Source organism: Megalobrama amblycephala, linkage group LG19, assembly GCF_018812025.1.
Source record: "Megalobrama amblycephala isolate DHTTF-2021 linkage group LG19, ASM1881202v1, whole genome shotgun sequence".
NCBI lineage: Eukaryota > Metazoa > Chordata > Actinopteri > Cypriniformes > Xenocyprididae > Megalobrama > Megalobrama amblycephala.
In genome coordinates this window covers 25,266,016-25,278,851 of record NC_063062.1, presented here as the reverse complement: position 1 = coordinate 25,278,851, position 12,836 = coordinate 25,266,016, and the positions used below count along the sequence as shown (strand labels likewise).

At 39.0% G+C, this 12,836-nt stretch overlaps 1 long non-coding RNA gene across 1 annotated transcript; it reads left to right on the top strand.

Annotated features, from left to right (window-relative positions):
- The first annotated feature begins 10,130 nt into the window (after positions 1-10,130).
- LOC125254372 lies at positions 10,131-12,570 on the top strand. The gene is made up of 3 exons (XR_007181648.1): positions 10,131-12,021; positions 12,334-12,394; positions 12,478-12,570. It is a non-coding gene; the product is annotated as an uncharacterized LOC125254372 (long non-coding RNA).
- The last annotated feature ends 266 nt before the right edge of the window (positions 12,571-12,836 follow it).

The following is a 12,836-nucleotide window of genomic DNA, read 5'->3' as shown; positions in this document are numbered from 1 at the left end:
AGTTAGTGACGTACGAAGAACGGACCCCTGAATTTCCCTCTTCTCCATTGTCGTCTATTCTGCTCCTATAAAGATAAGAGACACAATTATCATCTGCTTCAGCGATCAGCAACGTGTGTGCAACTTACCTGTTTGGACTCATTCACTCTGGTTGTTGTTTATTCTTTGCATCTGCCCTCATTTTTTTCTGTCAATAAACACTTAATACTCAACTTTCGCCGTTGAGTCTGTGTTTCCGTGACAATAACAGAGACGGTAAGAAAAAAAAAAAGGGTCATACAGAAAACACAGAAGGAATCATAAAAAAAATGTGATTGTGAAACAAATGAATGAGTACGGAGTATTTCAAGATAAGCCTACATTGCTGTTTTACAACAATGCATACTCACAATGTATTTTTGAATCATATTCAATTGATCCATATTTATTTTTTTTTCAAGAATTTATATGTTCAAGTTTAATGTTATTAACTGCAATTCATTCATTCATTCATTCATTCATTCAAAATTCTCATTGTTTTAAGCCAAATAAACAGTGTGCTGATTAAATATTATATATATATATATATATATATATATATATATATATATATATATATATATATATATATAAAAAACAAAAATCATTGTGTGTGACTGATATGGGAAAATAAAATCAATCTACACTCCATACCCTTTTAAAGTTGCTGGAGCTGAAAAGATGGCAGGTGAGGTGGATCTATGTGCAAAGGATTTATTGAAGAAACAAACATAAACAAAAGCCAAAAACAAAAGGAACACTGAGAGCACAGGGAACAGAACCATCTACACAAACAGCAAAAGAAGGAGGCTTTCTGCCTCCTTTTTCCCGTACATAAACGAACTGTGTTACATTTGTGCGAACCCCGGGAGGAAGGAGGGACATGCTGTCAGGGAGCCTTCACTGCTGAGGAGGTTGAGCAGCGCAGAAGAATGAAGACTGCGAGTGGCTGCCCGAGGCGGTGGTGCTGGAGCGAGCATACAGCAAGTGGGACGGAGAGCTCACTGCCATGCTCCTGTGTCGAGGTGGGGGTGGCTGCCATCCTAGAGGGAGCGGAGGAGTCGCCATCGTCTCCTTTTCTCTCGTCTCGTCTGTCCTTACCCCCAGGTGCTGTGGCCGCCGGGGCAGTAGAGTGCAGTCTCATGGGTACCCCCCGGCCTGTGGGCCACACAAACATAATAAAACATAACATAACATAAAATCCAGGCCTGGTCCTCTGTTGTCCTTCACTGTCATCGCTCCTCCTTTTATGCTTCTGGGGCTCCTCTGTGAGAGATACGAGACTGGTGCCAAGCGCAGGTGATGCTCTTTAGCAATCACGCCACCGGTCTCTTGCCGTTTCCTCACGGCTTTTGTCCCGCCCTGCTTGTCACATACCCCCATCGCCAGGACCAAGCCTGAATTTTATGTTATGTTATGTTTTATTATGTTTGTGTGGCAGGCAGTCGGCCGTGAGGGACTGCCAGCATTTTACTTTCATTTTGTTGTTTGTTTATTTTATATATTAAAGTCGTTTGCCGGTTTCCACCTTCTTCTTCCTGTACATAAACAAACTGCATTACACCACTCTTGCGTTGTCTTGGCTGAGTACTTAGGGTGATAGGGTGATTGCACAGTTGGAAGGTACTTCTTACCAAGGCTCTTCTCCCCTGATTGCTCATTTTGTTTGGTTGGGCGGCCAGCTCTAGAAAGAGTCTTTGCTCCAAATTTTAATTTGGGAACCTTCAGCACAATATATTTTTCTAGCCTTCCCCAGATCTTTGCCACGACACAATCTTTGTTTCTGAGCTCTGCAGGCAGTTCTGTTGACCTTATTGTCTTCGTGGCTTGATTTTTGCTTTGATATGTATTTTCAACTGTAAGGCCACATCGACAGGACTGGTGTGTGTCCTTCCAAATCATGTCCAATCAATTGAATTTGCCACAGATTTAATCCAGGTTCTAACCAATTTGTATACACTCACCAACTCAATGCATTTAGGCATTTAGACATGGTCTAATGATCTGCTGAAGTTCCAACTGAGCATCAGGATTGGGGAAGAACGGTGATTTAAGTGGCTTTGAATGTGGAATGGTTGAAATTTCAGAAACTGCAGATCTACTGGGATTTTCATGCACAATTATCTCTAGAGTTTACAGAGAATAGTCAGAAAAAGAGAAAATATCCAGTGAGTGGCAGTTCTGTGGGCAAAAATGCCTTGTTGAGGTCCAGAAGTCAGAGAAGAATTAGCAGACTGGTTTGAGCTTTAAATGCCACAGCTTTAGTATTGTTGCTGACCACGTCTATCCCATTATAACCAGTGTACCCATCTTCTGATGGCTACTTCCAGCAGGATAACGCACCATGTCACAAAGCTCAAATCATCTCTAACTAGTTTCTTTAACATGACAAGTTGTTCACTGTACTCAAATGGTCTCCACAATCACCAGATCCCAATTCAACAGAGCACACACCAACACTGGGAGAACATGCAAACTCCACAAATTCTTGAACTAGGGAACTGGCTGTGAGACAACAATGACCCACTGTGCCATCCGGGCTTTAAAGTCATACTTTTAAAATAATATTAAACTTTTGATGAGATGTTTTTAGCCTCTTTGTTCATCGCAGTGTAAAAGAAGAGGTCAAGGCCAAAAAAGAGGTCCTCCTACTGTTATTGTATTAGCTAGAAGAGAACTAATTCAATTTAAAATATCAGTCATCACTTAGAGTGAACCTACTTCATTAATTAATTACAACACTGCTTCAGTGAATAGACTGTGGGTGTTCCCTGGGCTAAGACATTAAGACACTATGAAGCTAATTCTGACACTCTGTCCCCTCACACTAGGAAGCTAATTCTATGCAGTGGGAATAACATCAATATATCTTCCAGCACTTCTTGTTTTCCCAAGTTGCTTTGATTGAGGGACATTTTTGTTATTGAAAAATAAAAAATAAATCAACTAAGAGGAAAACACCAGTGATGGGAAATTTTTTGGCTGTTGACATGTAACTTGTTTTGTTTGCTTTGATTTCACAGTAAACTCCACCTGACCTGAATCAGAAGAGGTTCAATAGAGTCTGACAGAGTGTGTAATTTCTTCAAAGCCTTACGGATGCTGTGTGGGTCTACGAAACAGGGGACAAAGACCCAATGAGTTACGCTTGAATTCCCACCCTCCACCAGAGTCAGCCATCCACACTGATGTCCTGTAATGACTTCTGAAGGACCTTGGATGACCCAAATGCAGATATTAGAGCCAGATTGTTTAAGTCGACAACAAGTCCAATCACATAAGCCCATGACAGAAGTCCTCTGTAAAGATCTGAAATATAGTGGAATGTTAAAATATAAATTCACTGGGCCCAGTGTTAATTTCGTTGACGAATCTTTTTCGTCATAATTTTCGTCAACGTCATTTTTTCATGGACAAAAATGAGACGATGACTAAATAAATTTGAATGACTATGTAGCGATAGACATCTCTGCAGCAGTCACTCGCGTGTAACAGTCACCAAAGTGATTAACTTATTCACGGGAGAAAAATCAGACAGACCACCATCGTCTCTTGAACTCACAGCATCAGCACCCTTTTTTTTATTATGCGCATGCTCATAACATACACAGTGCGCGGGACATGCACGTTTCAATGACGTCACTGCGTAGACCAGCACTTCTCAAAATCCGGACTCCGGTCCGGATCCGGACCTGGAGGGAATTCAATCCGGACCCGCCTCCATTTCGTATTTCAACAGCAGTAATTGTGTGTAAGGGATTAAAAATCTGGATTTCCTACTTTGATAAACGCATGTCAAAATCATTTGTTTAGTGTTTTATGTCTTTTTGGAGATGGTCCGAAATTAAAGCGAAGGCGAGATATTTAAAGTTTTCCTTCGTGATTCAGTTGCCATGACATCCAGTGAGCATATACTTTTGATGTAATTGGGCGCGAGTCGCGCGACGCGACACTTCACGCGCAGTAAGCGTTTGAATGGGTGTGGAGCAGTGGTTCTCAACCTGCGGCCCGTCACAAATGTAAATGCGGCCCGCGATATGCCGACCACAATAATAATAATAGCCTAATAATAAAAATAAATTAGCATACAATTTATTTTTGTTTTAAAATTTAAATTAAACTGAATTAAAAAAATATAAATGAGCTATAATGCTTTATTTGTCATATAAAATAATTGATTTATTCATTTATTATTTTCAGACATCAGGCAATGTAGGCTAATGACGCAATCACTCAGTTAACGAAACAAACACAAGTGCGCGCTTAGGAAGAACTCAAACAGTAGCCATTAATTTTGTAAATTTAAGCCTCAAAATGGTCAAATTTGTTATTAAAGGAGAAAAACTAAATGTGTGGAAGATAAAATGAAGGAACACATGCAAACAAGAAGAGTCGCAGCATCAAGCAGCAAAGGTAAGAAGAATGGAAGAATCAGTTTGCTGTTAATGAGCGAGATGGGCAGCCTTCCTGTTTGCTCTGTAGCAAAGTACTTGACAAGCAAAACCTACAATTTCAAAAGACTGAACTGTGAATTCGATGTGTTTGTTTGATGTATTTTAAATCAGTAAAATAACCGCATCAGCGCACCCGCGGCTGGATGAGCCCAACTCTCCGATGCTGCGCGAGGGATTGCGACATGACAGAATGCTTGATATCGTCAGAGATTGTAATTAGCCTACAGTGCGCTCAGTGTTGTTTGTAAAAAGAGCTGAGTAACATTTGCTTATTAAGGCATTTATGTGATTGTTTGGTGACTATTGCGATGATGTTGAAGAAGAGAGTCATAAAGTCATACAGAATTAAATAGCAACTTAAAGTGATTGTATATACAGTTTGTGTGTTCATTGAGCATTACTGATTATTATTGTTAAGCTAATGTCAGTAAGTTAGTTTTTATTTGTTATTTATTGTGTGCAACATCTTGGTATAATAATAGTATTATCTGCTAATACCATAACATTAAATCTGATTGGTTTGCATTGGTGACGTCATATGTAAATTATATGCGGACCGTGAGACTTGCACTTGGACCATTGTGCGGCCCACTGGGAAAAAAGTTTGAGAACCACTGGCGTAGACTATAACATGACTTTGCCACTTATACTTATTCAAATATGCTTAACACTCCCACTCAAAGACATGTTTATAGCATTCTATAGTGACAAACAAAAACTAAACAATACATAACTCCAAAAATAAAACATTTGGTATACTTTAAAAAAATAAATAAAACATTTGGCAGTAATCTAAAAACCTCTCAAAAATAAAAAACACCTGCCAGTTCACATTATTCTCCAAACAAATACCTCTTGAAGTTCTCAAACTTAGCTTTTGTCACCGGCTTGGTAAGGACATCAGCTATCATGTTCGCAGTAGGGCAATATTCTATAGATATTTTCCCTTCTGTGTGTGCAGACCGTACAAAGTGATATTTTATATCAACGTGTTTACTTCAATGTCTGCATACTGGGTTCTTAGACAAAGCTATCGCCCCCTGGTTGTCCTCATATATCTTGACTGGTACATGCTGGTTACTACTATCAATTCCTTTAAGTAGTTGTACAAGATACATACTCTCTTGAGTAGTGGCAGCTAGTGCCATATACTCGGCTTCACAGGTGGATAAAGCCACCATTGGCTGTTTCCTACTCTTCCACGATATGACTGGACCATTCTCAGTTAAGCTGAAACAATATCCAGTTGTGCTCCTCCTATCATTTTTATCGGCTGCCCAATCAGCATCACTGTATCCCTCAAGCTGTAGGCTTTCCTCACATTTTCGGAAGTGTAGTTCTTGATCTATAGTACCCTTTAAGTACCTCAGTAGGTGTTTTGCTGTAGCCCAATGCTGTTGTTTTGGTTCTGCTAGGTGTTGTGAAAGTTTACTAACAACCCAGCTCAGGTCAGGTCGAGTACATGTCATAATGTATATCAAACTACCTACTATCTCTCTATATCCTGTTGAGTCAATGACTTCACCTTCATTGTCAAAGTTTAACTTTTGTTCACATGGGGTGGATCTTGGTTTACATTTGGACATTCCAAATTTTGCTAACATCTTCTTTATGTGTCTCTTTTGGGTCATTTTGATCTCTCCATCACTCTGTATAAAATCAATACCCAGGAAGTGTTTAAGTGGACCCATATCTTTCATCTTAAACCTTCTCTTCAACATTTCTTTTACGTCACTGAGTAAGGTGTTGTTACTCGCTGCTATGATTAAGTCATCTACCCATACTAACAAAATCACTTTCTCATTCTCAAATTCTCTGCTGTAGACACAATGATCAGCATCATTTTGTACAAAACCATTCTCTGTAAGGTGATCATCCAGTAACATGTTCCAGTTACGTCCGGACTGTTTTAAGCCATATAATGATTTATTGAGTTTACACACTAAGTGTTCTCCTGTTTTAGATTTGATCTCAAAACATTCCGGTTGCTCCATATATACCTCACAGTCCATCGGAGCATGGAGGTAAGCAGTCTTTACATCCATTTGATGTAGGGTAAGATCCTCCTGTACAGCCACTTGAATTAATGCACGGACAGAAGTCATGTTGGCTGTTGGTGAAAAGGTCTCTTTATAGTCAATCCCTTCCACTTGACCATACCCTTTTGCAACATATCTGGCTTTACAAGTCTCAGATCCATCTGGGCTCTCTTTTACTGTATATACCCAGCGACCTCCCACTGCTTGTTTGCCTTTTGGCAGTGGCGTCAGAGTGATAGTCTCATTCTCTGTCAAAGAGTTCATCTCCTCTTTCATCGCATCAGTCCACATTTTTGACTTCTTAGAGTCCATAGCCTCTCTAAATGTTTTAGGTACATCGTAAGCCACTCTGTAGAAATAATCTACATTTTCACTTTCATCATTATTACACTCAGCTTTTACACTGGTAATCATTAAGGTATTCTGGAGCTTTTCTCTGTCTTGTAGGATACCTTCTTTCTCCCTGTTCATTCTGAGTACTATTTGTCTGGGTCGGACCCTCCTCAGTACCGGACTCTTTACTTTCTTTAGGCTGTTCCTGACCTTGGTTGACTATTTTTGGTGATGTATCTCCATAATTCTCAATTTCGTCCCCCATGTCACAATCTGTCTGAGTCTGGTTATCTGCGCTACCTTTGGTGATGAATTTGACCAGCCTATGTTTTAGGACTTTTCCTGTCTCGGGATAATACACATTATATGCTGGACTATATTTATCATAGCCTACGAAGATCCCTTTTTCGCATCTAGAATCCAGCTTCTTCTTATCCTGCTTATATACGTAGCATTCAGAGCCAAAAATCCTCATGTTAGACAGGTTAGGTGTTTTTCCTGTGAAAACACGGAAAGGTGTTTGCTCTAGCCGCTTACTGTAACACCTGTTGTGGATTTGAGCTGCTGTCTGTACAGCATAGGTCCATAATTGCTTTTGGAGGTTACTCTCCAATAGCATGCATCGTGACATCTCAAATAAGGTTCTCCAACCTCTTTCGGCAGTTCCGTTCTGATGAGGTGAGTAGGGTGCACTGGTCTCGTGCCTTATCCCGTTACTCCTAATTAGAGACTGGAATTCCTGCCCGTTAAATTCTGTGCCATTATCAGATCTTATACACTTTATTTTTCCATATGGAGCTACGTCTGCTATGAATTTTTCTTTAGCCTTTGTCGTGTCACTCTTTGCTTTGATAAAGTATGGAAAAATCATTCCAGTGTAATCATCAGTAAATGCTATCGCATACTTGTATCCATCTTTATCTGCTGGTTCTATAGGGCCGCATAGGTCTGTGTGTGTACTAGCTCTAGTACGGTTGTAGCTTTAGTGTCTGCCTGTCTGTTTCTACTTTGTGTAAATTTGCCCTGTATGCATATTTCACAGTTTTGATTGGACCTGTCATGTTTCCCTCTTATCGTCATCCCTTCAACTACCTTTTCTAATTTTGCAACATCATCAAAATTACAGTGACCAAGTATCCTATGCCACGTTTGAATGTCATGACTACCATACACTTCATCAACATTTTCATTTTCTACTGTGTTAAGGTAATAAAGCCTACCATACACATCCATTTTAAATTTGGTACCGTCCTTCTGAATCAGTCAGTTATCGCCATCTTTAAAGTGCATCTCGGCTCCGTTAGCTGTAGCTGATTTGACTGAAAATATGTTTTGTGGAAACGATGGGATGTATAGTGCTTGCTTTAGCCTCGTTTTCACTTGTCGTCCCTCGCTGTCCAGCAAGTAGACTTCGGCTTCTCCCCTCATCTTCGCCATCCGGCTCACCTTGGTTCCGTCGGCAAGCTCGATCATGTGATCCTCGGGCCTGAAGCTCTTGTCAACTGTTATGAACTTTGTGGCGTCATTGATCATGTGTGATGTGGCGCCGCAGTCAACCAGGAGACCCTTCTTGTTTCCTCTTTGAATAGAACAGTCACTCATCTTGAAGAAACAGAAAGATGTAGGCTCTGCCTCTGTCTCTCCATCTGCTTTCTTCACGTGATCACGGCCTCGTCCTCGGCCGCGTCCCTTTCCTCGCTGTGGTGTGTCCCATTTTCGATCATCTCTTCTCGCCTGGGATTCGTCGGGACATGTCCTGGCCATATGTCCCTTTTTACCGCAGGTGTAACACTCAATATCAGTCAAATCCATTTTCTTTCCTCTCCCTCTTCCACGTGATCTCGTTGTCCCGCTACTCTTCATCACGTTGTCTTCTTCTACATTCACGTCACTTTTCCCGTATTTTTCAGTACTCTCGTAACTTCGTAGTTTTGTTTTAAACTTGCCGAACGTTACAGCGTCATTAGTCTGGGTGATGTGCACAACAAACGGCTTGTATGAATCAGGTAGCCCCTTTACTACCATAGCTATCTGAAGTCCATCACTAATATGCTCGTCTGCTCTTCTCAATGACGTAAATATAGTCTCTGCTCGAATAATGTAGTCAGTGACCGTTTCATTGCTAGCCTTCTGGAGTGAGGAAAGTTCACAATACAAACTCACAACGCGGGGTTTGTCCTTTCCAGCGTAATGCTCGCGAAGAATCTCCAGTGCTTTTCTTCCATCACGTTTCACGTCCCTCATTATCAACGACAAACTTTTGTTATCTAGGCATTGTACCAGCTCTGCATATGCCTCTCCGTTCTTTGCCTCATCATCCGCGAGAGCTTCTTCGTCTCCCTCGTCTATCTGCGGGTCCTCCAAAATAACTTCTCTGAGGCCACGCAACTCCATGTGCGCAAGGAATCTCGTTTCCCAGAGTTCATAATTTTTCTCATCACCGTCGAATAAAAGTCTGAACCATCTTTGTCCTGAATGACTGGGCCCATAACCTGTAGCGATAGACATCTCTGCAGCAGTCACTCGCGTGTCACAGTCACCAAAGTGATTAAATTATTCACGGGAGAAAAATCAGACAGACCACCATCATCTCTTGAACTCACAGCATCAGCACCCTTTTTTTTATTATGCACATGCTCATAACATACACAGTGCGCGGGACATGCACGTTTCAATGACGTCACTGCGTAGACTATAACATGACTTTGCCACTTATACTTATTCAAATATGCTTAACAGACTAAAACTATGACAAAGATCTACTCTAATTTACGTCAATGGATAAAAACAAGAAGAAAATGATAGAGAGGGACGATTTGGGAAGATATCCAGTCAGGTCTGCTGTCCTGGGTGGAAGATGCGCACATTTGAAGTGTAACGTGCTGATCTAACCATGGGAAAAAGCGGCCTTATTGCGCACTCTACAGGCTCCTGCAGCAGCACTTCAGACTGCTTCGCAATCAATGAATAGTGCACATTTATGCCAAGCGATTGCTTATAAGCTAATGTTTATGAATTATGACAATGTTTATTACACAATGTTTATATGGTAGTATGTTTTAGACGGTTGTAAGAATGCATATTTTATCTCCCTCATCTGAGCTTAAATGAGACTGCAGACATTTCAGAATAAGAGTCATGGTGTATTTCAGGATGGTTTATAATTATTTTTTCCTGGTCATTATTGTTATACTATATTTAAATTTAATTTCTATTTAATTTATAGTAAACTATATCTTCTGTCACAGGAAGGAAAGACTAAGAACATTATTTGACACATTCTATATATTTTACCAGTATAAGAATTATAGTTAACTAAACCTAAAACAAACAAACAATAAATAAATAAATAAATAAAATAAAATCTTCATTACTTAAAATAAATGTTAAATGAAATAAAATATATTTAAAAAGTAAACTTTTTTTCCATCTAGTTTCCAAGCTTTAGCTTAACTTGATGTACTAAAATAAAACACTCCCATTGTGCAGCTCTTCTATCAGGAGTCGAGTCAAAATTGAGCTTGCGCGTATATAATGTGCACGGCCGGTGTGCGATACCTGTGAGTTGTCAGAGACGCGACATCTTGGATGACATGGGGGTGAGTAAATTATCAGCAAAAGTTTATTTAAAAGTGCACTGTAAACGATTTCTGTTGTTTTCACAGTATTATTGCTGTATTATCAGAGAAAGCTTACTGTAGAAACAGTTTACAGTAAGTTGCTGTCAATTTTATAACTTTTGCAGTATTATTGCTGTATTTCCATCTTTGTCTTACTGTAGAAACTATTTACAGGACAGTTGCTGTCAATTCATGCGATTCTTTGAAAAAAACAATAGAGTGGGAAAATAATTACAGTAATCCTTATATTACTGTTAAATTGATGACAGTAATAATCCAACAGACAAGGAATTTTATTTATTAATTATATATTTATTTATAAGGAATTTTATAATACATCGTTTCATAAGGTAACCCATATATTAAGGCATTTAGCATATAGTTTAATGTTTTATGTGGGTGTTTTTTAATTGCGTATCTTTATGGTTGCCAGATTTTGACACAAAACCAACCAATCTCATAGGTTATAGCCAACAATTTTGTGGCTGGGAGGTAGTTGTAGAGATGTAGATGTCAATAATATAGGCTAGGTAAATAGATAAAATCAATTCCCATGATATTTTTTTTATTATTATTATTTTGCTTTCTATTAAACACACTAATTACATAAAGAGCGGAATCGCACGGGATATACCTGGCAACCAATCATCTAAACCGTCAGCCCGCACTCATTTTCCAATTCATTTTCTGAGCCTTTGAGGATGAGCAAGACCAACAAGAACCAGTCAGGTGAGATATACAATTTTATTCAATATCTTAAAGATGTGTATTTGTAAAAGTTTCACCCCAAATGGGAAGATTTACCACTAACGTTAACCTTAAATAATCAGTGGTGAGATAGTAGTTTGTAACACAAACATTCTAACGTTAACGTTAGACAGTTAACTTTAGCCAAATACTAATTATCACAAGGTTTGCTGTTAATGTTAGTTAATAATTTCAAGTTTAGAACAAAGTAATCGAAATGTTCTTGTTTCTGAACATTTGTGTGTAACTTACACCGTGTGCGTGTGTCCTGTTGCGATCGAGGCCTTACGTGCCTAAGCCTAAAGCTATGTTCGAAATCGACCTATTACACTAATGTTATGCACGACTTGAAGGGACAACCACAGTGTTTTCAGTCATATTATACATTTATTACGTGAGTACAACCGATGTAAGTTACACTTAAAGTGAATACACAGGCAGTGAAAGTCGCGCCGAATTAATTCCCGTGTCTCGTTAGTCCTTCTTCAGACCAGACGTTCACAGGATTTTGCTCACTCGTTTTCATTAACTTCTTCAAGTGCACTAGTTTATTAATATCTGGATACAGCCACTGCCAACGGACTGCGGATAATTTAGTTGTATATTTGATATTGTTTGATATTCACGATAATGGCTATTATAATCCCCGTTTTTTGTCACTTTGGGTGCTTCTCATTTCTTCATTCATAAAGGGGATGCATTGTGAAACGAATATCTCTGTGTAGGTCTATGCAGTGTTGAATATGTTTTTCATTTCTTTCAGTGTGCATGTTGTTCGACATTGCAGCGTGCTGATGAGTTAATAAAGAGGTAAGTCATTTTCAGCTATTGAAGAACGCAGTAAAATTCATAAAATGAGAGCGGTTTTAGCTTTGTAACGGATGGAGGAGATCAGGATGTCTATGCAGTGTTGAATTTGTTTTTCATTTCTTTTAGCGTGTATGTTGTTCGACATTGCAGCGTGCTGATGAGTATCGCTCTTCGGTTAATAAAGAGGTAAGTCATTTTCAGCTATTGAAGAACGCAGTAAAATTCATAAAATGAGAGCGGTTTTAGCTTTGTAACGGATCAAGGAGATCAGGATGTCTATGCAGTGTTGAATTTGTTTTTCGTTTCTTTCAGTGTGTATGTTGTTCGACATTGCAGCGTGCTGATGAGTATCGCTCTTTCGGTTAATAAAGAGGTAAGTCATTTTCAAGTCTGTTTATCACATTGATGTCTGTCAAGTTGTAGTGCAACTCAATTTTTGTGTTTTGTTCTTTATAGGCAGCAAAAACCTGGGATCTGCATTGGCCCTGTCAAGTCTGGAGAGTGTTTTTACAGTTTAATGAATTAAATTGTAATAAAAGTTTTTAAATGGACTTCTGAGTGTTGTCATAATTTACGTGACATCTAATAATCAGTAATATAACTGTGTGAAATTTTTTTTGCATACAAGCCTTTATATTTCATTATTTTTTAAGCATGTAACAGATTGTAGTTAGTTATATGTTGTGTATATATGCGTATATGTGAATATAAAAACTACCGTAATCAATTATACTGCATAGTAACTTTACAGTATTTTAAAATACAGTGCAAAAACATGAACTGTAATTAATTTTACAGTATAAATATACTGTAAG